The following is a 26,005-nucleotide window of genomic DNA, read 5'->3' on the forward strand; positions in this document are numbered from 1 at the left end:
CGATTTTTGTAACAATAACTATGTACAAGTATTGCAGACAATCCGCACTTGGGATGGGCGCCCAGCATCCACTACGGACTACGAGAAATAGAATTATCGGTAAGTAAATTCTTATTTTCTCTGACGTCCTAAGTGGATGCTGGGGACTCCGTCAGGACCATGGGGATTATACCAAAGCTCCCAAACGGGCGGGAGAGTGCGGATGACTCTGCAGCACCGAATGAGAGAACTCCAGGTCCTCCTCAGTCAGGGTGTGCCCCTGACCAAGTATCAGCTCGGCAAAGTTGTAAAGCCGAGACCCCTCGGGCAGCCGCCCAAGATGAGCCCACCTTCCTTGTGGAATGGGCATTTACATATTTTGGCTGTGGCAGGCCTGCCACAGAATGTGCAAGCTGAATTGTACTACACATCCAACTAGCAATCGTCTGCTTAGAAGCAAGAGCACCCAGTTTGTTGGGTGCATACAGGATAACAGCAAGTCAGTTTTCCTGACTCCAGCCGTCCTGGAAACTATATTTTCAGGGCCCTGACAACATCTAGCAACTTGGAGTCCTCCAAGTCCCTAGTAGCCGCAGGTACCACAATAAGCTGGTTCGGGTGAAACACTGACACCACCTTAGGGAGAAACTGGGGATGAGTCCGCAGCTCCGCCCTGTCCGAATGGACAATCAGATATGGACTTTTTTGAGACAAACGCCGCCAATTCTGACACTCGCCTGGCCGAGGCCAGGGCCAACAGCATGGTCACTTTCCCTGTGAGATATTTCAAATCCACAGATTTGAGCGGTTTAAACCAATGTGATTTTAGGAATCCCAGAACTACGTTGAGATCCCACAGTGCCACTGGAGGCACAAAAGGGGGTTGTATATGCAGTACTCCCTTGACAAACTTCTGGACTTCAGGAACTGAAGCCAATTCTTTCTGGAAGAAAATCGACAGGGCCGAAATTTGAACCTTAATGGACCCCAATTTGAGGCCCATAGACACTCCTGTTTGCAGGAAATGCAGGAAACGACCGAGTTGAAATTTCTTCATGGGGCCTTCCTGGCCTCACACCACGCAACATATTTTCGCCACATGTGGTGATAATGTTGTGCGGTCACCTCCTTCCTGGCTTTGACCAGGGTAGGAATGACCTCTTCCGGAATGCCTTTTTCCCTTAGGATCCGGCGTTCAACCGCCATGCCGTCAAACGCAGCCGCGGTAAGTCTTGGAACAGACATGGTACTTGCTGAAGCAAGTCCCTTCTTAGCGGCAGAGGCCATGAGTCCTCTGTGAGCATCTCTTGAAGTTCCGGGTACCAAGTCCTTCTTGGCCAATCCGGAGCCACGAGAATAGTTCTTACTCCTCTACGTCTTATAATTCTCAATACCTTGGGTATGAGAAGCAGAGGAGGGAAGACATACACCGACTGGTACACCCACGGTGTTACCAGAACGTCCACAGCTATTGCCTGAGGGTCTTTTGACCTGGCGCAATACTTGTCCAGTTTTTTGTTCAGGCGGGACGCCATCATGTCCACCTTTGGTCTTTTCCAATGGTTCACAATCATGTGGAAGACTTCCCGATGAAGTCCCCACTCTCCCGGGTGGAGGTTGTGCCTGCTGAGGAAGTCTGCTTCCCAGTTGTCCACTCCCGGAATGAACACTGCTGACAGTGCTATCACATGATTTTCCGCCCAGCGAAAAATCCTTGCAGTTTCTGCCATTGCCCTCCTGCTTCTTGTGCCGCCCTGTCTGTTTACGTGGGCGACTGCCGTGATGTTGTCCCACTGGATCAATACCGGCTGACCTTGAAGCAGAGGTCTTGCTAAGCTTAGAGCATTGTAAATTGCCCTTAGCTCCAGTATATTTATGTGGAGAAAAATCTCCAGACTTGATCACACTCCCTGGAAATTTTTTCCCTGTGTGACTGCTCCCCAGCCTCTCAGGCTGGCCTCCGTGGTCACCAGCATCCAATCCTGAATGCCGAATCTGCGGCCCTCTAGAAGATGAGCACTCTGTAACCACCACAGGAGAGACACCCTTGTCCTTGGAGATAGGGTTATCCGCTGATGCATCTGAAAATGCGATCCGGACCATTTGTCCAGCAGATCCCACTGAAAAGTTCTTGCGTGGAATCTGCCGAATGGAACCGCTTCGTAATAAGCCACCATTTTTCCCAGGACTCTTGTGCAATGATGCACTGACACTTTTCCTGGTTTTAGGAGGTTCCTGACTAGCTCGGATAACTCCCTGGCTTTCTCCTCCGGGAGAAACACCTTTTTCTGGACTGTGTCCAGAACCATCCCTAGGAACAGCAGACGTGTCGTCGGAAACGGCTGCGATTTTGGATATTTAGAATCCACCCGTGCTGTCGTAGAACTACTTGAGATAGTGCTACTCCGACTTCCAACTGTTCTCTGGACCTTGCCCTTATCTGGAGATCGTCCAAGTAAGGGATAATTAAGACGCCTTTTCTTTGAAGAAGAATCATCATTTCGGCCATTACTTTGGTAAAGACCCGGGGTGCCGTGGACAATCCAAACGGCAGCGTCTGAAACTGATATTGACAGTTCCGTACCACGAACCTGAGGTACCCTTGGTGAGAAGGGCAATTTGGGACATGGAGGTAAGCATCCTTGATGTCCAGGGACACCATATAGTCCCCTTCTTCCTGGTTCGCTATCACTGCTCTGAGTGACTCCATCTTGATTTGAACCTTTGTATGTAAGTGTTCAAAGATTTCCCATTTAGAATAGGTCTCACCGAGCCGTCTGGCTTCAGTACCACAATATAGTGTGGAATAATACCCCTTTCCTTGTTGTAGGAGGGGTACTTTGATTATCACCTGCTGGGAATACAGCTTGTGAATTGTTTCCAATACTGCCTCCCTGTCGGAGGAAGACGTTGGTAAAGCAGACATCAGGAGCCCGCGAGGGGGAGACGTCTCGAATTTCCAGTCTGTACCCCTGGGATACTACTTGTAGGATCCAGGGGTCCACTTGCGAGTGAGCCCACTACGCGCTGAAACTCTTGAGACGACCCCCCACCGCACTTGAGTCCGCTTGTACGGCCCCAGCGTCATGCTGAGGACTTGGCAGAAGCTGTGGAGGGCTTCTGTTCCTGGGAATGGGCTGCCTGCTGCAGTCTTCTTCCCTTTCCTCTTTCCCTGGGCAGATATGACTGGCCTTTTGCCCGCTTGCCCTTATGGGGACGAAAGGACTGAGGCTGAAAAGACGGTGTCTTTTTCTGCTGAGATGTGATTTGGGGTAAAAAAGGTGGATTTTCCAGCTGTTGCCGAGGCCACCAGGTCCGATGGACCGACCCCAAATAACTCCTCCCCTTTATACGGCAATACTTCCATGTGCCGTTTGGAATCTGCATCACCTGACCACTGTCGTGTCCATAAACATCTTCTGGCAGATATGGACATCGCACTTACTCTTGATGCCAGAGTGCAAATATCCCTCTGTGCATCTCGCATATATAGAAATGCATCCTTTATAGTCAATAAAATACTGTCCCTGTCAAGGGTATCAATATTTTCAGTCAGGGAATCCGACCAAGCCACCCCAGCGCTGCACATCCAGGCTGAGGCGATCGCTGGTCGCAGTATAACACCAGTATGTGTGTATATACCTTTTTAGGATATTTTCCAGCCTCTCAGCTGGCTCCTTGAGGGCGGCCCTATCTGGAGACGGTACCGCCACTTGTTTTGATAAGCGTGTGAGCGCCTTATCCACCCTAAAGGGTGTTTCCCAACGCGCCCTAACTTCTGGCGGGAAAGGGTATACCGCCAATAATTTTCTATCGGGGGAAACCCACGCATCATCACACACTTCATTTAATTTATCTGATTCAGGAAAAACTACAGGTAGTTTTTTCACACCCCACATAATACCCTTCTTGTGGTACTTGTAGTATCAGAAATATGTAACACCTCCTTCATTGCCCCTAACATGTAACGTGTGGCCCTAAAGGAAAATACGTTTGTTTCTTCACCGTCGACACTGGAGTCAGTGTCCGTGTCTGTGTCTGTGTCGACCGACTGAGGTAAATGAGCGTTTTACAGCCCCTGACGGTGTTTGAGACGCCTGGACAGGTACTAATTTGTTTGCCGGCCGTCTCATGTCGTCAACCGACCTTGCAGCGTGTTGACATTATCACGTAATTCCTTAAATAAGCCATCCATTCCGGTGTCGACTCCCTAGAGAGTGACATCACCATTTCAGGCAATTGCTCCGCCTCCTCACCAACATCGTCCTCATACATGTCGACACACACGTACCGACACACAGCACACACACAGGGAATGCTCTGATAGAGGACAGGACCCCACTAGCCCTTTGAGGAGACAGAGGGAGAGTTTGCCAGCACACACCAAAAACGCTATAATTATACAGGGACAACCTTTATATAAGTGTTTTTCCCTTATAGCATTTTAATATATATATACATATCGCCAAATAAGTGCCCCCCCTCTCTGTTTTAACCCTGTTTCTGTAGTGCAGTGCAGGGGAGAGCCTGGGAGCCTTCCCACCAGCATTTCTGTGAGGGAAAATGGCGCTGTGTGCTGAGGAGAATAGGCCCCGCCCCCTTTTCGGCGGGCTTCTTCTCCCGTTTTTCTGAGACCTGGCAGGGGTTAAATACATCCATATAGCCCCCAGGGGCTATATGTGATGTATTTTTAGCCAGAATAAGGTACTATCATTGCTGCCAAGGGCGCCCCCCCCCCAGCGCCCTGCACCCTCAGTGACCGCTGCTATGAAGTGTGCTGACAACAATGGCGCACAGCTGCAGTGCTGTGCGCTACCTTATGAAGACTGAAGAGTCTTCTGCCGCCGTTTCTGGACCTCTTCACTTTTCGGCATCTGCAAGGGGGGTCGGCGGCGCGGCTCCGGGACGAACCCCAGGGTGAGACCTGTGTTCCGACTCCCTCTGGAGCTAATGGTGTCCAGTAGCCTAAGAAGCCAATCCATCCTGCACGCAGGTGAGTTCACTTCTCTCCCCTAAGTCCCTCGTAGCAGTGAGCCTGTTGCCAGCAGGACTCACTGAAAATAAAAAACCTAACAAACTTTTACTCTAAGCAGCTCTTTAGGAGAGCCACCTAGATTGCACCCTTCTCGGCCGGGCACAAAAATCTAACTGAGGCTTGGAGGAGGGTCATAGGGGGAGGAGCCAGTGCACACCACCTGATCCTAAAGCTTTTACTTTTGTGCCCTGTCTCCTGCGGAGCCGCTAATCCCCATGGTCCTGACGGAGTCCCCAGCATCCACTTAGGACGTCAGAGAAATACACAATAACTGTAGTAAGACACACTGACATAGTGTATTCCACACACTAACTAAACATCTTGACAAAAACCATAGACAGCAAAAGCACTGCTACTGTGCTCAAGAGGTTGTGAAGTGGTAGGCTAACAATATCCATTTAGGGAATATGTATTAATTAATTTATACATTTGGAAATAGGCTAAAATATTGCAGAGGACCAGAGAGACTAGGGAGCAGCTGTCACCACGAAGAGACAGGCGTATTACCATGAGGTCATGTGGTTGGAGAATGTGTATTTAGAAAGTTCAGTTCTGTTTTCTACTAGTTAAGCTACAGAAGTAGCCATGCTCATCTTTGCCGTGATGCGGCATGCTGCTTAGCACTCCGAGCTGTGACTATTTGCAGCCAGCAATCGCTTCATTAATTCCTCTCCAGAAAAAAAAATATGAAAAAATACTATGGGCTTTGCAAATGGGAACATTTGTCCTCCTCAGAAGCTCATCCATGCCGCCACCCACCTCCCCACTACTTTCCCTGGGCCCCTCCATCAAGCCCAGGCTTTACTGATCAGTACATTCCCCCCTTTTTGGCTCCTGTGGATGTACATATATATATTATGGGATGTTTCAGTTTTGCTGACCACTTATTTATATGGGACATGTTACAGAAATGTTGTTTTTTAGACTCTCTCCCCTACATTGTATAGACCAGTGGTTCTAAACTCCGGTACTCAATTAAACCAACAGGTCATGTTTTGAGGAATTCTCTTATCCTTTACAGGTGAGATAATCTATGCTGCAGGGTAAGTAATTATCCCACCTACTTCCATAGACAGAAATCCTCAAAACATGACCTGTTGGGAAAACGTGAGGGTTAGAACCACTGCTGTAGACCATCTTTAATGTTAATAATTAATACCTTATTACATAATTTATATTATCTAGTTTACAAGAACAATGTGTACATATGTGTCCAGGGCCGGTGCTAGTGTTTTCTGCTGCTTCCCCCATACACCTAGACTTGCTTTAGTTCTCCGTAAACTGGAATTGCGGCCGCATCAGAAAAATAGTACCCCACTCAACTCAGGCGGACTGGCCCTACTGACTGTGATCGCTGACCGTGTATATGTCTGATGTATTATATACTGTACACTGCACTTTATAGGAGGGAGACTATAGCTAGTTCCATCTAATTATGCCCTATACATGAGCTGGCCACATTCACTCTAAAATCTAACGTTTAGAACCCCCCCCCCCCCCTCCACCCCCCTCTCCCCGTGGATATCCTGCATTTGCTCCTGCTGGCTGCTGCTGATGATGATGCTCGGCATTTGCCCCTGCTGCTGCTGATGATGAGTCATAGCAGTTCTGTCACATCATTTACGTCTGAATAAGCATAATTGGGCTGTAACTTCATCACAGTTCAGTAAGCGCAGGTCAACGCAAGCATAGGCTGGTGCGAGTACACCTTGATGGGGATCACAATTATTAACGCCCGAATACATACAGTAGCGGGTGGGCTGCAAAGATCTGTACAACTCTGCATATGCTATAATGCACACATTTATTTCCCTGCAAGAAAAGCTGGTGTATACGTGAATGCAAGTGATGCATTCTATTATACACAACACATTTAACTGTTTAGAAAGGAAATTGTGAGATTATATTGTGTTATTGTATTTAAGGTATACAGAAGCTTATATTAATTTACACTATTAGCAGATGTGAGTGACCATATCTCATTTTTATCATAGAGTTGGAACACATTTTTTTAGACTTGTGGCATTATTCCGTACCAGTGACGTGTGGTGGGGTGAGGCAGGTGAGGCAGAGCCTTTCCTGTCATACTAACGTTTGTGCCAGAGATTTGACTGTGTATATGAAAAATACAAAGAATATGTTTGAAATATCTTCTTTGCATTATTCTAATAATTTTTATAACCAAATCTCTGGAGAAAAAAGTCTATGCCTCACCTGGCTAACTTTTCCCCACATCTCTGATCAAAACCTACCAAATTTCCAAGAGTTTATATTGCTGCACCTGTGTATAATGCCCAGATGTACGCTTTGGCTCATATATTGCATGTAAATCTGGCTCTGGTGCTAGCCAGTGCCTCCTGAGCTATTTAGCTCACCGCACGTCCCTGTTCCGTACCATACATGGCGCGCAGGTTGTACTTAATGCCCACGTTGAATGTACTGTATCTCTCCTGTTAATGATATCAACTGCCATAATAATAATGAACACATGATGGCGCATCACAGAAATAACGAGTTTTATGGTAAGAACTTACCCTTGTTAAAACTCTTTCTGCGAGGTACACTGGGCTCCACAAGTCTGGACAATAGGGTGTAGAGTAGGATCTTGATCTGAGCCACCAACAGGATCAAAGCTTTGACTGTTCCCAGAATGCACAGCGCCGCCTCCTCTATAACCCCGCCTCCCAGCACAGGAGCTCAGTTTAGTTAACCAGCCCAATGCAGTAACAGGAAAAGAGACGACAACGGTTAGTAGCCACATACACCACACTCTCACGACAAGAGAAGTGTCAGCGGCTAATGCCATATCAACCCAAAGAATCTAAGTGCGTCAGGGTGGGCGCCTTGTGGAGCCCAGTGTACCTTGCAGAAAGAGATTTAACAAGGATAAGTTCTTACCATAAAACTCGTTTTCTGCTGCGGGGTACACTGGGCTCCACAAGTCTGGACAATGGGGATGTCCTAAAGCAGTTCCTTATGGGAGGGGACGCACTGTAGCGGGCACAAGAACCCGGCGTCCAAAGGAAGCATCCTAGGAAGCGGCAGTATCGAAGGCATAGAACCTTATGAACGTGTTCCCGGAGGACCACGTAGCCGCCTTGCACAATTGGTCAAGGGTCGCACCACGTTGGGCCGCCCAAGAAGGTCCAACAGTCCGAGTAGAATGGGCCGTAATGTGAACAGGAGCTGACAGACCAGCCTTCACATAAGCATGTGCAATCACCATTCTAATCCACCTGGCCAGGCTCTGCTTGTGAGCAGGCCAGCCACGTTTGTGAAATCCAAACAAAACAAAGAGAGAATCAGACTTTCGAATAGAAGCAGTTCTCTTCACATAGATACGGAGAGCCCGTACAACATCCAAAGACCGCTCTTGGGAGACAAATCAGGAGAAACAAAAGCTGGAACCACAATTTCCTGATTAAGGTGGAACGAAGAAACCACCTTAGGTAAATATCCGGGACGAATCCTAAAAACCGCCCCGTCACGGTGAAAAATCAGATATGGGGAACTGCAAGACAAGGCACCCAAATCCGACACTCTTCTAGCAGAGGCAATAGCCAGCAAGAACACCACCTTAAGGGAAAGCCACTTAAGGTCAGCATGAACCAAGAGGTTCAAATGGAGGCTCCTGCAACGCCTCCAAAACCACCGACAAGTCCCAAGGAACCACAGGCGGGACATAGGGAGGTTGGATATGCAACACACCCTGAGTGAAAGTATGAACATCAGGTAAATTCGCAATTTTTCTCTGAAACCACACCAACAAGGCAGAAATATGAACCTTGAGGGAAGCCAGACGTAGGCCTAAATCTAGGCCCTGCTGTAGAAAAGCCAAAAGTTTGGCTGTACTAAACTTGGAAGCGTCATAATGGTTAGATGCGCACCAAACAAAGTAGGAATGCCAGATCCGATGGTAAATCCGAGCAGAGGTCGGTTTCCGGGCCCGCAACATAGTTTTAATGACCTCTTTAGAAAACCCCTTAGATCTTAAGACGGAAGATTCAAGAGCCACGCCATCAAAGACAGCCGGGCTAGGTCCTGGTAGACACAGGGGCCCTGAACGAGGAGGTCTGGGCGTTGTGGAAGTAGAAGTGGACGCTCTGACGATAGGCCTTGCAGGTCTGAGAACCAGTGCCGTCTGAGCCACGCCGGAGCTATGAGAAGCAGATTTCCTTTTTCTTGCTTGAACTTCCGAATTACCCTGGGCAGGAGTGACACCGGAGGGAACACGTACGGCAGCCGAAACCTCCACGGCACTGCCAGCGCATCCACGAATGCTGCTTGAGGATCCCTTGTCCTTGCTCCGAAGACCGGAACCTTGTGATTGTGTCAATACGCCATCAGATCCGCATCTGGAAGACCCCACCTTTCCACGAGGGGTTGAAACACTTCTGGATGGAGGCCCCACTCGCCGGCATGCACGTCCTGACGACTGAGAAAGTCTGCTTCCCAATTCAGGACTCCCGGAATGAATATTGCCGATATTGCCGGTAGATGGCGTTCTGCCCAACGTAGAATCCGTGAGGCTTCCTTCATTGCCAAATGGCTTCGAGTGCCGCCTTGATGATTTATGTAAGCCACTGTGGTGGCGTTGTCCGACTGTACTTGAACAGGACGGTTCTGAATCAAATGCTGGGCTAGGTTCAACGCATTGAAGACCGCCCGCAATTCCCGAATGTTGATCAAGAGGAGAGATTCCTCCTTGGTCCACCGACCCTGCGAGGAGTGTTGCTCCAGCACCGCGCCCCAACCTCTTAGACTGGCATCTGTCGTCAACATGAACCAGTTGGATATCCAGAAGGGACGGCCTCTGCACAATTGTCGGTCCAGAAGCCACCAGAGCAGCGACAGACGGACCTCCGGAGTCAAAGATTTCATGTGAGACCTGATCCGGTGAGGCAGGCCGTCCCACTTGGCTAGAATTAGATTCTGGAGGGGGAGAGAATGGAATTGAACATACTCCACCATGTCGAATGCTGACACCATGAGGCCCAGCACCTGCATTGCCGAATGTATCGACACTTGCGGACGAGAAAGGAAGCAACGAATCCTGTCCTGAAGTTTCAGGACTTTCTCCTGAGACAAGAACAACCTCTGGTTGTGAGTGTCCAACAGCGCTCCCAGATGCACCATGCTCTGAGCAGGGACCAGGGAGGATTTCTTCCAGTTGATGAGCCACCCGTGGGCTTGTAGAAACCGGACCATCATATCCAGATGACGCAGGAGAAGATCTGGGGAATTTGCCAGGATTAACAAGTCGTCCAGATACGGCAGTATCCTGACCCCTTGACGGCGGAGTGCCACCGTCATCACCGCCATAACTTTGGTAAAGACTTGCGGAGCCGTTGTTAAACCAAAAGGTAACGCCCGAAACTGGTAATGGAGGTTGCCAATAGCGAACCTCAGGAATTGTTGATGTGACACTGCTATAGGAATATGCAGGTAAGCATCCTGTATGTCCAGGGAGACCATGTTGTCCCCAGGTTCCAAGGCTAGAACTATAGAATGAAGGGTTTCCATACGGAACTTGGAAACCTTCACAAATTTGTTCAGTGCCTTGAGGTTGAGAATGGGCCGGAAGGACCCATTCGGTTTCGGTACTAGAAACATCGGAGAATCTGTACCACCGAATGCAGAGTGTTTGCCTTTGTCTGGTCCGATGGGACGTCTGTCTGGCAAAATCGATGAGGGAGTCGGTTTTTGAAGGCTATGGCGTAACCTCGAGTGACGACTTCCCGTACCCAGGCATCTGAAGTGGTCTTCAACCATTCCTGGGTATACCCTAGAAGCCGGCCCCCCACCCTGGGATCCCCCAGGGGGAGGCCCGCCCCGTCATGCGGCAGGCTTATCGGTCTTGGCTGCTGTCTGACGGGCAGCCCAGGCTCTTTTGGGCTTCAGCTTACCAGGTTTGGAAGTGCGGGCCTGCTTATGGTATGCCTGACCTTTTGCTTTACCTGAAGGACGAAAGGGGCGAAAGGACGTGCCTTTGGCCTTCGACACAGAAGGAGCTGTATTAGGCAGACAGGCAGTTTTGGCAGTAGCCAAGTCAGCCACTATCTTATTTAAGTCCTCCCCAAACAGAATATCCCCCTTGAAAGGGAGTACCTCCAGGGTTTCTCTAGAGTCCAGATCCACAGACCAGGATCTCAGCCACAATATCCTGCGAGCCAGGACTGACGTAGTAGAGGCCTTGGCTGCTAGGATACCGGCATCAGAAGCCGCCTCTTTAATATAGCGAGAAGCTGTGACAATATATGACAAGCATTGTCTAGCATGGTCAGAGGAGATTTCAGTCGCTAACTCCAAGGCCCATGCTTCAATAGCCTCTGCCGCCCATGTAGCTGCAATAGTGGGCCGTGAGGGTGTAAATCACTTTTAGACAACCCTCGACACGTTTATCCGTAGGCTCTTTTAGAGACGTGACGGTAGTGACAGGTAGAGCTGAGGAAACAACCATCCTAGCCACATGTGAGTCTACTGGAGGAGGCGTTTCCCAATTCTTAGACAGCTCTGGCACGAGGGGATAGTGAGCCAGCATCTTCTTTTGAGGCACAAACTTCGTACCCGGGCTTTGCCAGGGTTCCTGACGTATATCCACTAGGTGGTCAGAGTGAGGTAAAACTTGTTTAATCACCTTCTGACCCTTGAACCTATCTGGTTTCTTAGGAGGAACGGATGGCTCGGGATCATCCGTAATCTGCAGAATTAACTTAATAGCCTCCAAAAGATCAGGAACATCCACATGTGAACCACCCTCCCCCCATCAGCCGTATCTGAGTCAGAACCTGTGGGGTCAGTGTATGTGCTGTCTTCATCAGACGAGGTGTCAGTGACAGCAGTGGATTGTGAGGAGACGAGTGCTCGCTTAGAGGACCTCTTGGACTTAGGCGAGCGTTGGTCAGACTTTTTAGTAGTCAGGGACTGGTTCAACTTCTTTAATTGAGCAGATAAATCGTCCGCCCACGGCGGGTTAGCTGCAGGGACCACATACGGTTGCACCGGCATTGGGGGTCCCATAGGGGGTGTTAGTTTATGTACTAGCGTATGCAGAAGCGTGGAAAAAGCGGCCCACGAAGGGTCAGTATGTGCCTCCGTTGCCACAGTCCCAATGGGGGGCAAGGAGCCCCCAGAACCAGAGCCCACAGCTGCTATATTCTCCCCATATGTGCCTGTGGCTTCAGCAACACTAGCAGTGTGTTCCGCCCCAGAACCGTTACCCTCAGAAGCAGACATGATATAACTTGCAATATGAGGTAACACAGTACAATTATTAGCAGCACTATATCCCTAAACCCAAACCCCTGCACAGTGTAGTCAGCACCAGCAGAGATAAAGGAGAGATATGGTGACTAAATCACAGAGAAAAATACGTAATACAGTATATCTTTGTGAAAATCCTATATTAAATAACACCTGACGCACCAAGCCCCCTCAGGTTATAGAATATAGGGATAGCAAGTTGAGTGAAAGACACGAGATGGACACCACTCAGCTATCAATGCACACACAAATAGTCACAGTTTGTACAATGCAGAGGTTATTACAGACAACAATACTGCACTGGACTAACTTACACAGCTATATAACAATAGATATAACAGTACACAGTAAGAAACTGGATGTATATCACAGGGTAATTGTACTATAAACCCCTGACTAAATGCACTCTTTCTTAACTAACACTGACTAAAGGCAGGTAGAATACTTAAGTGTCATGTAAAGTCACAGCGCTGACAACCAGGCGGCTTTACATAGGAGGATTTGCCCAAGCAGTCCCAGGAACAGTGAGCTGAGGAGTAATGGCGCCGCAGACACTGACAGGGAGTGAGGAAAGACAGAGATGCAGCTCCAGGGCGGGAACACTTGCTGGAAATGGCGCCCTGGGGCTGGGGGAGGGGCTTCAGGTCTAAGCCTTATCCCCCTTGCTGGCAAAACCACCGGGTACTGTGGGCGATATTAAAATCGGTTTTAAGAGAAAACCTGACCTGCGCCCATGCCCTGGTGATCTAGTGGGATCGCCTGTATCCACAGTGTCCACCGCCAGCGCGAGCGGCCCGCCTCCCACTGACCGCACCGGATCGCGATAGAGACCGATAGAGACGCGATAGAGACCGGGTCCCGTGAGCGGGACCCACTTACCACCTCCCAAAGCGCGGCCACGCGATCCTGGAGCCCCAGCCGTGTATGCCTAACGTGAAGTAAACCGGAGCCTACGCTGTAGGTACCCGGCAACCAGGGCTCGGGAGTGTAAAGCTTTTCTTAGGGCTGCCTGGAGCAGCCCCTCTGTTAAGTGTAGACCAATTTAAACATGCTTGGGATAGGCATATGAATATCCTTACAAAGAATTAAGGTTCAAAAAGGGTTGAGATTGCCTAAAGGATAAAAAAAAAGGGGCAGACTAGATGGGCCAAGTGGTTCTTATCTGCCGTCAAATTCTATGTTTCTATGTTATGTAAGTGCCTGCTTACAGCAGCACCAACTGACAAACTGAGCTCCTGTGCTGGGAGGCGGGGTTATAGAGGAGGCGGCGCTGTGCATTCTGGGAACAGTCAAAGCTTTGAGCCTGTTGGTGCCTCGGATCAAGATCCTACTCTACACCCCATTGTCCAGACTTGTGGAGCCCAGTGTACCCCGCAGCAGAAAGAATGATTCATTTAACACGAGAAGTACTGATTCCCATGTTTTTGCCGTATCACTTTCTGATGTGTCAGAACACTAAAGAAGATCTCCAGAAGTAGGTAGTAGAGATGAGCGCCGGAAATTTTTCGGGTTTTGTGTTTTGGTTTTGGGTTCGGTTCCGCGGCCGTGTTTTGGGTTCGACCGCGTTTTGGCAAAACCTCACCGAATTTTTTTTGTCGGATTCGGGTGTGTTTTGGATTCGGGTGGTTTTTTTTTAAAAACACTAAAAAACAGCTTAAATCATAGAATTTGGGGGTCATTTTGATCCCAAAGTATTATTAACCTCAAAAACCATAATTTACACTCATTTTCAGTCTATTCTGAATACCTCACACCTCACAATATTATTTTCAGTCCTAAAATTTGCACCTAGGTCGCTGGATGACTAAGCTAAGCGACCCTAGTGGCCGACACAAACACCGGGCCCATCTAGGAGTGGCACTGCAGTGTCACGCAGGATGTCCCTTCCAAAAAACCCTCCCCAAACAGCACATGACGCAAAGAAAAAAAGAGGCGCAATGAGGTAGCTGTGTGAGTAAGATAAGCGACCCTAGTGGCCGACACAAACACCGGGCCCATCTAGGAGTGTCACTGCAGTGTCACGCAGGATGTCCCTTCCAAAAAACCCTCCCCAAACAGCACATGACGCAAAGAAAAAAAGAGGCGCAATGAGGTAGCTGTGTGAGTAAGATAAGCGACCCTAGTGGCCGACACAAACACCGGGCCCATCTAGGAGTGTCACTGCAGTGTCACGCAGGATGTCCCTTCCAAAAAACCCTCCCCAAACAGCACATGACGCAAAGAAAAAAAGAGGCGCAATGAGGTAGCTGTGTGAGTAAGATAAGCGACCCTAGTGGCCGACACAAACACCGGGCCCATCTAGGAGTGTCACTGCAGTGTCACGCAGGATGTCCCTTCCAAAAAACCCTCCCCAAACAGCACATGACGCAAAGAAAAAAAGAGGCGCAATGAGGTAGCTGTGTGAGTAAGATAAGCGACCCTAGTGGCCGACACAAACACCGGGCCCATCTAGGAGTGTCACTGCAGTGTCACGCAGGATGTCCCTTCCAAAAAACCCTCCCCAAACAGCACATGACGCAAAGAAAAAAAGAGGCGCAATGAGGTAGCTGTGTGAGTAAGATAAGCGACCCTAGTGGCCGACACAAACACCGGGCCCATCTAGGAGTGGCACTGCAGTGTCACGCAGGATGTCCCTTCCAAAAAACCCTCCCCAAACAGCACATGACGCAAAGAAAAATTAAAGAAAAAAGAGGTGCAAGATGGAATTGTCCTTGGGCCCTCCCACCCACCCTTATGTTGTATAAACAGGACATGCACACTTTAACCAACCCATCATTTCAGTGACAGGGTCTGCCACACGACTGTGACTGAAATGACGGGTTGGTTTGGACCCCCACCAAAAAAGAAGCAATTAATCTCTCCTTGCACAAACTGGCTCTACAGAGGCAAGATGTCCACCTCATCATCATCCTCCGATATATCACCGTGTACATCCCCCTCCTCACAGATTATCAATTCGTCCCCACTGGAATCCACCATCTCAGCTCCCTGTGTACTTTGTGGAGGCAATTGCTGCTGGTCAATGTCTCCACGGAGGAATTGATTATAATTCATTTTAATGAACATCATCTTCTCCACATTTTCTGGATGTAACCTCGTACGCCGATTGCTGACAAGGTGAGCGGCGGCACTAAACACTCTTTCGGAGTACACACTTGTGGGAGGGCAACTTAGGTAGAATAAAGCCAGTTTGTGCAAGGGCCTCCAAATTGCCTCTTTTTCCTGCCAGTATAAGTACGGACTGTGTGACGTGCCTACTTGGATGCGGTCACTCATATAATCCTCCACCATTCTTTCAATGGTGAGAGAATCATATGCAGTGACAGTAGACGACATGTCCGTAATCGTTGTCAGGTCCTTCAGTCCGGACCAGATGTCAGCATCAGCAGTCGCTCCAGACTGCCCTGCATCACCGCCAGCGGGTGGGCTCGGAATTCTGAGCCTTTTCCTCGCACCCCCAGTTGCGGGAGAATGTGAAGGAGGAGATGTTGACAGGTCGCGTTCCGCTTGACTTGACAATTTTCTCACCAGCAGGTCTTTCAACCCCAGCAGACTTGTGTCTGCCGGAAAGAGAGATCCAAGGTAGGCTTTAAATCTAGGATCGAGCACGGTGGCCAAAATGTAGTGCTCTGATTTCAACAGATTGACCACCCGTGAATCCTTGTTAAGCGAATTAAGGGCTCCATCCACAAGTCCCACATGCCTAGCGGAATCGCTCCGTGTTAGCTCCTCCTTCAATGTCTCCAGCTTCTTCTGCAAAAGCCTGATGAGGGGAATGACCTGACTCAGGCTGGCAGTGTCTGAACTGACTTCACGTGTGGCAAGTTCAAAGGGCATCAGAACCTTGCACAACGTTGAAATCATTCTCCACTGCACTTGAGACAGGTGCATTCCACCTCCTATATCGTGCTCAATTGTATAGGCTTGAATGGCCTTTTGCTGCTCCTCCAACCTCTGAAGCATATAGAGGGTTGAATTCCACCTCGTTACCACTTCTTGCTTCAGATGATGGCAGGGCAGGTTCAGTAGTTTTTGGTGGTGCTCTAGTCTTCTGTACGTGGTGCCTGTACGCCGAAAGTGTCCCGCAATTCTTCTGGCCACCGACAGCATCTCTTGCACGCCCCTGTCGTTTTTTAAAAAATTCTGCACCACCAAATTCAAGGTATGTGCAAAACATGGGACGTGCTGGAATTTGCCCATATTTAATGCACACACAATATTGCTGGCGTTGTCCGATGCCACAAATCCACAGGAGAGTCCAATTGGGGTAAGCCATTCCGCGATGATCTTCCTCAGTTGCCGTAAGAGGTTTTCAGCTGTGTGCGTATTCTGGAAAGCGGTGATACAAAGCGTAGCCTGCCTAGGAAAGAGTTGGCGTTTGCGAGATGCTGCTACTGGTGCCGCCGCTGCTGTTCTTGCGGCGGGAGTCCATACATCTACCCAGTGGGCTGTCACAGTCATATAGTCCTGACCCTGCCCTGCTCCACTTGTCCACATGTCCGTGGTTAAGTGGACATTGGGTACAACTGCATTTTTTAGGACACTGGTGAGTCTTTTTCTGACGTCCGTGTACATTCTCGGTATCGCCTGCCTAGAGAAGTGGAACCTAGATGGTATTTGGTAACGGGGGCACACTGCCTCAATAAATTGTCTAGTTCCCTGTGAACTAACGGCGGATACCGGACGCACGTCTAACACCAACATAGTTGTCAAGGCCTCAGTTATCCGCTTTGCAGCAGGATGACTGCTGTGATATTTCATCTTCCTCGCAAAGGACTGTTGGACAGTCAATTGCTTACTGGAAGTAGTACAAGTGGGCTTACGACTTCCCCTCTGGGATGACCATCGACTCCCAGCAGCAACAACAGCAGCGCCAGCAGCAGTAGGCGTTACACGCAAGGATGCATCGGAGGAATCCCAGGCAGGAGAGGACTCGTCAGAATTGCCAGTGACATGGCCTGCAGGACTATTGGCATTCCTGGGGAAGGAGGAAATTGACACTGAGGGAGTTGGTGGGGTGGTTTGCGTGAGCTTGGTTACAAGAGGAAGGGATTTACTGGTCAGTGGACTGCTTCCGCTGTCGCCCAAAGTTTTTGAACTTGTCACTGACTTATTATGAATGCGCTGCAGGTGACGTATAAGGGAGGATGTTCCGAGGTGGTTAACGTCCTTACCCCTACTTATTACAGCTTGACAAAGGAAACACACGGCTTGACACCTGTTGTCCGCTTTTCTGTTGAAATACCTCCACACTGAAGAGCTGATTTTTTTGGTATTTTCACCAGGCATGTCAACGGCCATATTCCTCCCACGGACAACAGGTGTCTCCCCGGGTGCCTGACTTAAACAAACCACCTCACCATCAGAATCCTCCTGGTCAATTTCCTCCCCAGCGCCAGCAACACCCATATCCTCCTCATCCTGGTGTACTTCAACACTGACATCTTCAATCTGACTATCAGGAACTGGACTGCGGGTGCTCCTTCCAGCACTTGCAGGGGGCGTGCAAATGGTGGAAGGCGCATGCTCTTCACGTCCAGTGTTGGGAAGGTCAGGCATCGCAACCGACACAATTGGACTCTCCTTGTGGATTTGGGATTTCGAAGAACGCACAGTTCTTTGCGGTGCTTTTGCCAGCTTGAGTCTTTTCAGTTTTCTAGCGAGAGGCTGAGTGCTTCCATCCTCATGTGAAGCTGAACCACTAGCCATGAACATAGGCCAGGGCCTCAGCCGTTCCTTGCCACTCCGTGTGGTAAATGGCATATTGGCAAGTTTACGCTTCTCCTCCGACAATTTTATTTTAGGTTTTGGAGTCCTTTTTTTACTGATATTTGGTGTTTTGGATTTGACATGCTCTGTACTATGACATTGGGCATCGGCCTTGGCAGACGACGTTGCTGGCATTTCATCGTCTCGGCCATGACTAGTGGCAGCAGCTTCAGCACGAGGTGGAAGTGGATCTTGATCTTTCCCTAATTTTGGAACCTCAACATTTTTGTTCTCCATATTTTAATAGGCACAACTAAAAGGCACCTCAGGTAAACAATGGAGATGGATGGATACTAGTATACTTATGGATGGACTGCCGAGTGCCGACACAGAGGTAGCTACAGCCGTGGACTACCGTACTGTACTGTGTCTGCTGCTAATATAGACTGGATGATAATGAGATGTAGTATGTATGTATAAAGAAGAAAGAAAAAAAAACCACGGGTAGGTGCTATACAATTATGGATGGACTGCCGAGTGCCGACACAGAGGTAGCTACAGCCGTGAACTACCGTACTGTGTCTGCTGCTAATATAGACTGGTTGATAATGAGATGTAGTATGTATAAAGAAGAAAGAAAAAAAAAACCACGGGTAGGTGGTATACAATTATGGATGGACTGCCGAGTGCCGACACAGAGGTAGCTACAGCCGTGGACTACCGTACTGTACTGTGTCTGCTGCTAATATAGACTGGATGATAATGAGATGTAGTATGTATAAAGAAGAAAGAAAAAAAAAACCACGGGTAGGTGGTATACAATTATGGATGGACTGCCGAGTGCCGACACAGAGGTAGCTACAGCCGTGGACTACCGTACTGTACTGTGTCTGCTGCTAATATAGACTGGATGATAATGAGATGTAGTATGTATAAAGAAGAAAGAAAAAAAAAACCACGGGTAGGTGGTATACAATTATGGATGGACTGCCGAGTGCCGACACAGAGGTAGCTACAGCCGTGGACTACCGTACTGTACTGTGTCTGCTGCTAATATAGACTGGATGATAATGAGATGTAGTATGTATAAAGAAGAAAGAAAAAAAAACCCACGGGTAGGTGGTATACAATTATGGATGGACTGCCGAGTGCCGACACAGAGGTAGCTACAGCCGTGGACTACCGTACTGTACTGTGTCTGCTGCTAATATAGACTGGTTGATAATGAGATGTAGTATGTATAAAGAAGAAAGAAAAAAAAAACCACGGGTAGGTGGTATACAATTATGGATGGACTGCCGAGTGCCGACACAGAGGTAGCTACAGCCGTGGACTACCGTACTGTACTGTGTCTGCTGCTAATATAGACTGGATGATAATGAGATGTAGTATGTATAAAAAAGAAAGAAAAAAAAAACCACGGGTAGGTGGTATACAATTATGGATGGACTGCCGAGTGCCGACACAGAGGTAGCTACAGCCGTGGACTACCGTACTGTACTGTGTCTGCTGCTAATATAGACTGGATGATAATGAGATGTAGTATGTATGTATAAAGAAGAAAGAAAAAAAAAACCACGGGTAGGTGGTATACATTTATGGATGGACTGCCGAGTGCCGACACAGAGGTAGCTACAGCCGTGAACTACCGTACTGTGTCTGCTGCTAATATAGACTGGTTGATAATGAGATGTAGTATGTATAAAGAAGAAAGAAAAAAAAAACACGGGTAGGTGGTATACAATTATGGATGGACTGCCGAGTGCCGACACAGAGGTAGCTACAGCCGTGGACTACCGTACTGTGTCTGCTGCTAATATAGACTGGTTGATAATGAGATGTAGTATGTATAAAGAAGAAAGAAAAAAAAAACACGGGTAGGTGGTATACAATTATGGATGGACTGCCGAGTGCCGACACAGAGGTAGCTACAGCCGTGAACTACCGTACTGTGGCCCTCATTCCGAGTTGATCGGTCGCAAGGCGAATTTAGCAGAGTTACACACGCTAAGCCGCCGCCTACTGGGAGTGTATCTTAGCATCTTAAAATTGCGACCGATGTATTCGCAATATTGCGATCACAAACTACTTAGCAGTTTTAGAGTAGCTCCACACTTACTCTGCCTGTGCGATCAGTTCAGTGCTTGTCGTTCCTGGTTTGACGTCACAAACACACCCAGCGTTCGCCCAACCACTCCCCCGTTTCTCCGGCCACTCCTGCGTTTTTTCCGGAAACGGTAGCGTTTTCAGCCACACGCCCATAAAACGCCGTGTTTCCGCCCAGTAACACCCATTTCCTGTCAATCACATTACGATCGCCGGAGCGATGAAAAAGCCGTGAGTAAAAATACTTTCTTCATAGCAAAGATACTTGGCGCAGTCGCAGTGCGAATATTGCGCATGCGCACTAAGCGGAATTTCACTGCGATGCGATGAAAAATACCGAGCGAACGACTTGGAATGAGGGCCAGTGTCTGCTGCTAGTAGACTGGATGATAAATAATGATATAAAAAATATATATATATCACTACTGCAGCCGGACAGGTATATATTATATAATGACGGACCTGCTGGAGTGGACACTGTCTGTCAGCAGAATGAGTTTTTTAATTTTTATAGAATAAAAAAACACCACACAAGTCACACGACGAGTGTACTTTTTCAGGCAGACATTCAATCACAATATACTATACTCGTGGTCAGTGTGGTCAGGTCACTGGTCACAGTGGTCAGTGGTCAGTCACACTGGCAGTGGCACTCTGGCAGCAAAAGTGTGCACTGTTTAATATGTACTCCTGGCTCCTGCTATAACCTATAACTGCTCCCCAGTTTCCCCCACAATTAAGCTGTGTGAGCACAGTCAGATATTATACATAGATGATGCAGCACACTGGGCTGAGCACAGATATGGTATGTGAGTGTGACTGAGTCACTGTGTATCGTTTTTTTCAGGCAGAGAACAAGAACAGAACGGATTATTAAATAATAATAAATTATAAAACTGCACTGGTGGTCAGGTCACTGGTCATCAGTCACTAGTATAACTCCTCCTAAGCTCCAGTAAGTAAATGAAGTGTCTCACTCTCACTCTCCTATCTATTTTAATTTCTAAACGGAGAGGATGCCAGCCACGTCCTCTCCCTATCAATCTCAATGCACGTGTGAAAATGGCCGCGACGCGCGGCTCCTTATATAGAATCCTAGTCTCGCGATAGAATCCGAGCCTCGCGAGAATCCGACAGCGTGATGATGACGTTCGGGCGCGCTCGGGTTAACCGAGCAAGGCGGGAAGATCCGAGTCGCTCGGACCCGTGTAAAAAAACATGAAGTTCGGGCGGGTTCGGATTCAGAGAAACCGAACCCGCTCATCTCTAGTAGGTAGCACAGTTACTATATTATATGTATTGCCCTCCATTGTTACAGTACATTACATGATATACAAAGTAGCAGCGACCTGCAGTCGGGGTAGGTAGGGGAGGTAGAGCCTCACCTGTCATACTGCAGTACACTCCAGTGTTATGACTATGATATTATTAGAATAATGCAAAGATATAACTTATAAATATCATCTTTGTATTATTTATATGATCTTTGAATTATTTTAATATTTTTTACACTCAAAACTCACCAACAAATCTTGTGTGTGTGAGTAAATCAGGCTCTGATTCTAGCCCGAATACAAATACAGTTCGTCCCCAGCCATTAACCTCACAGCACTTCACTGCTAAGTAGTGGTGCACAAGTGGTTTGTTTAAATTTGTCATTGTGTTATTATGTCAAGCTGCACACCATTACTACAACTTATTGTTGCTGAAAGTATAAACATTGCTCGCTGTACAATAGATAATATACTATAGTCTGTGCTTAGTAACCAAAAGATACTGTATGCCCCCACCACTTTCTGTGTCATAGGATGGGGAAGGGGTGGCTAACACATATAAACAAACATACAATATTAGTGAGGCCAACCGACAACTAGGCGATCAAAAATTCTATTGCATTCTGGAGAGAAATCCCACTGAGGCTTTCTTGAAAAGAAATTAAAAATCTGTTGGACTCAGCCCTTTTGTCGAGGGTCATATCCAGGGAAGAGTATGGCTTCCTACTACCCCACTTTCCTGTTTCTCCCACTTTTTATTTTCTTCCTAAGATCCACAAGTCCCTCACTTCACCCCCAGGGAGACCAATTATTTCGGGTATAGGTTCCATCACTTCTAATCTTTCTTTCTATGTGGATTCTTTTCTTCAGTCACGTGTTTCAGCACTGAGGTCTTACCTCAGGGACACCACTGATTTCCTTAATAAAATATCCACTATACAATGGAAAGAAAACTATCATTTTCTAACGCTTGACGTGCAAGCACTATATACACACATCCCTCATTCTGCAGTACTTGATGTCATCTGCAGAAAATTGTCTTTGGATGGAGACCTCAGTGCTGATCACCAGTCATTTATTCTTCAGTCTATTTCCTTCATCTTATCTCATAATTATTTTCTATTTCTGTCCACCTATTATTTACAGGTGATGGGGACGGCCATGGGGACCAGGTTCGCCCCCAGTTACGCTAACCTCTACATGGGTGACCTCGAGGATTCACTTGTGTGGGGGAGCGGCTGGGAGGAGAACCTGGTCTTCTATGGCCGGTATATAGATGACCTTTTTATCATTTGGGATGGGGATCTATCTAGAATTCTTTCTTTCGTTTCTTATCTAAATCACAACACTTATAATTTATCTTTCACTTTCGATCACAGTAGGGAGCACATACATTTTCTGGATGTGACCCTTGAGATTGTAGATAACCAAATTATTACATCAAATTACAGCAAGTCTGTTAGCACATTATCGTATTTACATTACGAGAGTGCTCATTTTGCTCCCTGGAAACATAACATTCCTAAGGGGCAGATAATGCGTCTTAGACGTAATTGCTCCAATATTGACACCTTCTCCCAGCAGGTGAACGAACTTATGGATTCTCTGAGACGGAGAAAATATCCAGAGCGCCTTCTCCAACAGGCCTTTAGTGAGGTGTATCATATGGATAGGATGAAACTTCTCACTCCTAAAATTAAAGATACAACTTTTGAGAATAAAAAGGAAAATGGTGTAAATGGCGAGAGACAACTAGCCTTTGTCTGTAAATATAACAACTCAGCCCAGGATATTCGATCCATCATCTCTAAAAATTATAGAGTTTTAAGACAGGATTGTACCCTTAATCAAATACTTCCTTCTAAACCCTTAGTGGTTTTTAAGAAAAATCAGTCCCTAAAAACCATACTAGCCCCTACCTATTTGGATCCCATGAAATCCCTATTTGGATCCCATGAAACTACAAAAGGAGACACCCATAGGATGCACGTGGTTGTCGACTAAACCCACGGGTGTTTCAACTGTGGGAAAACTCGGTGTACCACGTGTATTCATATGCCCAAAAAAACATGTTCCCTGACTCTACCAGGGAACAATGAACAATACCAACTGAAAACCTTTATGAATTGCGATACAAATTATGTCATATATCTCTTAACCTGCGGTTGCGGCCTTAACTATGTGGGGAGAACTACAAGACCCATGCATGTTAGATTTATGGAGCATCGCAGGAATATCATTAAGAGATATGAGACACACAGTGTATCGAGACATTTTTCACAGGAACATATGGGAGATCCGAGAAGTTTGTCCCTCATCTGTGTTGAACATGTCGCCCCCACACCTAGAGGGGGGGACAGGTTCAACAAGCTTTGTTGTAGGGAAGTCTATTGGATATTAAAATTTGGCACTCTGCACCCGGATGGGCTGAATGAGAGCATTGAGCTAAACACAATACGATAATATGAATCAGGGGCTTTGAGAACTTATATGAACTACTTTGTGGAATATATACATTATTCTTTTGAGTTAAACTAAGATCTGCTATCTTGTTTATAGAAGCTTTGTTCCTTTTTTTTACCATTTTTGCCACCTTTGGGAACATGTGTTCCTTTTTCGTAGCCTGATGCACAACCCTAATAAAAATAAAAATAGAGAAATATATACAACAAAATCTAACCCAATGAAATATAATGAAACATAATACTATATGTGTAGTCTATATTCCGTAGTAACATGATGAAAGATATCTTTGGTATCCCACCGGACTGTTGGAGTATGATATCTGTTTATAACCTCCTAATCTGGAGAACGCAATAGGTGGTCTGCCTGTATATTAATAATTTCTCTAACAATGTATAATATTCATCTGATAGTTGAAGATTGTGAATATATAACATTCCTCATTTCCTATATCATTTCTCTATCCTTTTATTAATATTGTTTCAGATGTACGATTGCTCTGGAGCATTGCGTAATCAAAGTCAGTAATGAAATAAAAATGTGGGTTATGTACCCAGTATATATTTTCTTATTTAATAAGGATTCACTATTTACTGTATAGGAGTATTCTTCTGAGGTCTTTGGAGTATTTCTATATAAGTATGGATGGATTATTCTTTATAGGTACCTTCTAAATATATAACATACGAAAGTGAATGCCTTCCAACTATTAAGACATCTGTCCCCCATTCTCCTTTTCTTTGTGCTGTCTAATGATGTCTAATATGATCTAGTAACATCAGTGCTGCGTCCCACAGTCTCTGGAATGCAGTACCCACTTCCTGATTCTGACGTGTGCGCTCCATTGAGCGCTACGATACATCCGGGTCTGTGAACCGCACTATGTGCTTCCGGGATCACGTGATCGGGGTCGGTCATGTGGTCCCGGGCGGGATCTTACAAACTTTGAGATCTGGGGCTCATTGGCTGCCCAATCTCACGTGACCGGCTACGATCACGTGATACAAGTTTAGGATTACATTTTTACATTTTTAAAGTGTTTATAGAACTCGTTTTCATAAATAAAAATAGTTTTAGTATATATCTTTGAAATGATTGCCTTCTGTTGTGACTGATTATCTGATTTGTGAAATGCATACCAATATGTGTTAGTAGGGCTAACAGGTGTTTCCAACTAATCCCTAACCACAAAGGGTATATAAAGCCTACTGGCTGGACACTGGATTTATGCTCCTGAGGAAGCTGGCACCCATCAGACCAGCGAAACGCGTTGGACTTAAGTTTGTAGGACCACAAGTATCAGCACCCTCATCCACCTCCTGGCAATCTTTGGACTCATCAGCCTCCACTGGATAAAATTCCGACACAAGTTCTTCATATGACCTGGACTCATCCCCATCTGCCATTTGGTTCTTAATTGCATGAGAGACCTAGGGGACCTATCTGGAATCCAGTCTGGTAAATTACCTTACACCTAATTGAACTTGTGGGCAAATGTGGAGTAGCGTCCTAGCCAGGAACTGTGGACATTATACTTGAAAGGGTTAACCCTGTGGGATCCTACTAATTGTATTTTTATAGTTCAGCAATTGCTCATGTTTTACTCTTGAGGGGTAGGATAACCTCTCCTTGATGAATGTTTATTAAATATATATTTCTTTTTATATTTTATTTATTGAGTCGTTCCTAACATTTTGAACTCCAGCCGGCGCCAGTACCTATCTTTTCCTTTTTTGCCTAAATTACCAAGGGAACTGACCTTCCCAGTACGGGCTGCCGCAGACAGCGCACTCCATCTGTGTATTTATTCTTGTTTAAACATACAATGTTGTATGTAATATGTGTGCTGGCTGCCTTACCTGCGGCCTGGTGTAACAGCATTCGGCTTCACTTTTCCTTCTAAGCCCGTCCCCTGACTACCATTGGCTAGTTTCATACGAGTCTGGTGGCGGACTTAGAAGGAGAAGTGACGCCAAATGCTGCTGTGAAACTCCCGGAAGGTAAGGCAGCCAGTACATATATTACATAGAACATTGCATGTATGTTTATATGTGCTAATACCCGCCCCCCCACTCAAAGTGCGGTGTGCGTTCGTACTTGCCTAGAAGTTGCAGGAGGCTCCCGATTTTTGGGGTAGCCCTCCGCACCCCCAGAAGAGCAGACACATCTCCAGCCA

General features: G+C 47.1%; 1 protein-coding gene across 3 annotated transcripts in view; it reads right to left on the minus strand.

Annotated features, from left to right (window-relative positions):
* SGSM2 (small G protein signaling modulator 2) overlaps positions 1 to 26,005 on the minus strand; it is a 765,216-nt gene that overhangs the window by 61,131 nt on the left and 678,080 nt on the right. The window lies entirely within an intron of this gene.

Source organism: Pseudophryne corroboree, chromosome 2 (genome assembly GCF_028390025.1).
Source record: "Pseudophryne corroboree isolate aPseCor3 chromosome 2, aPseCor3.hap2, whole genome shotgun sequence".
Lineage (NCBI taxonomy): Eukaryota > Metazoa > Chordata > Amphibia > Anura > Myobatrachidae > Pseudophryne > Pseudophryne corroboree.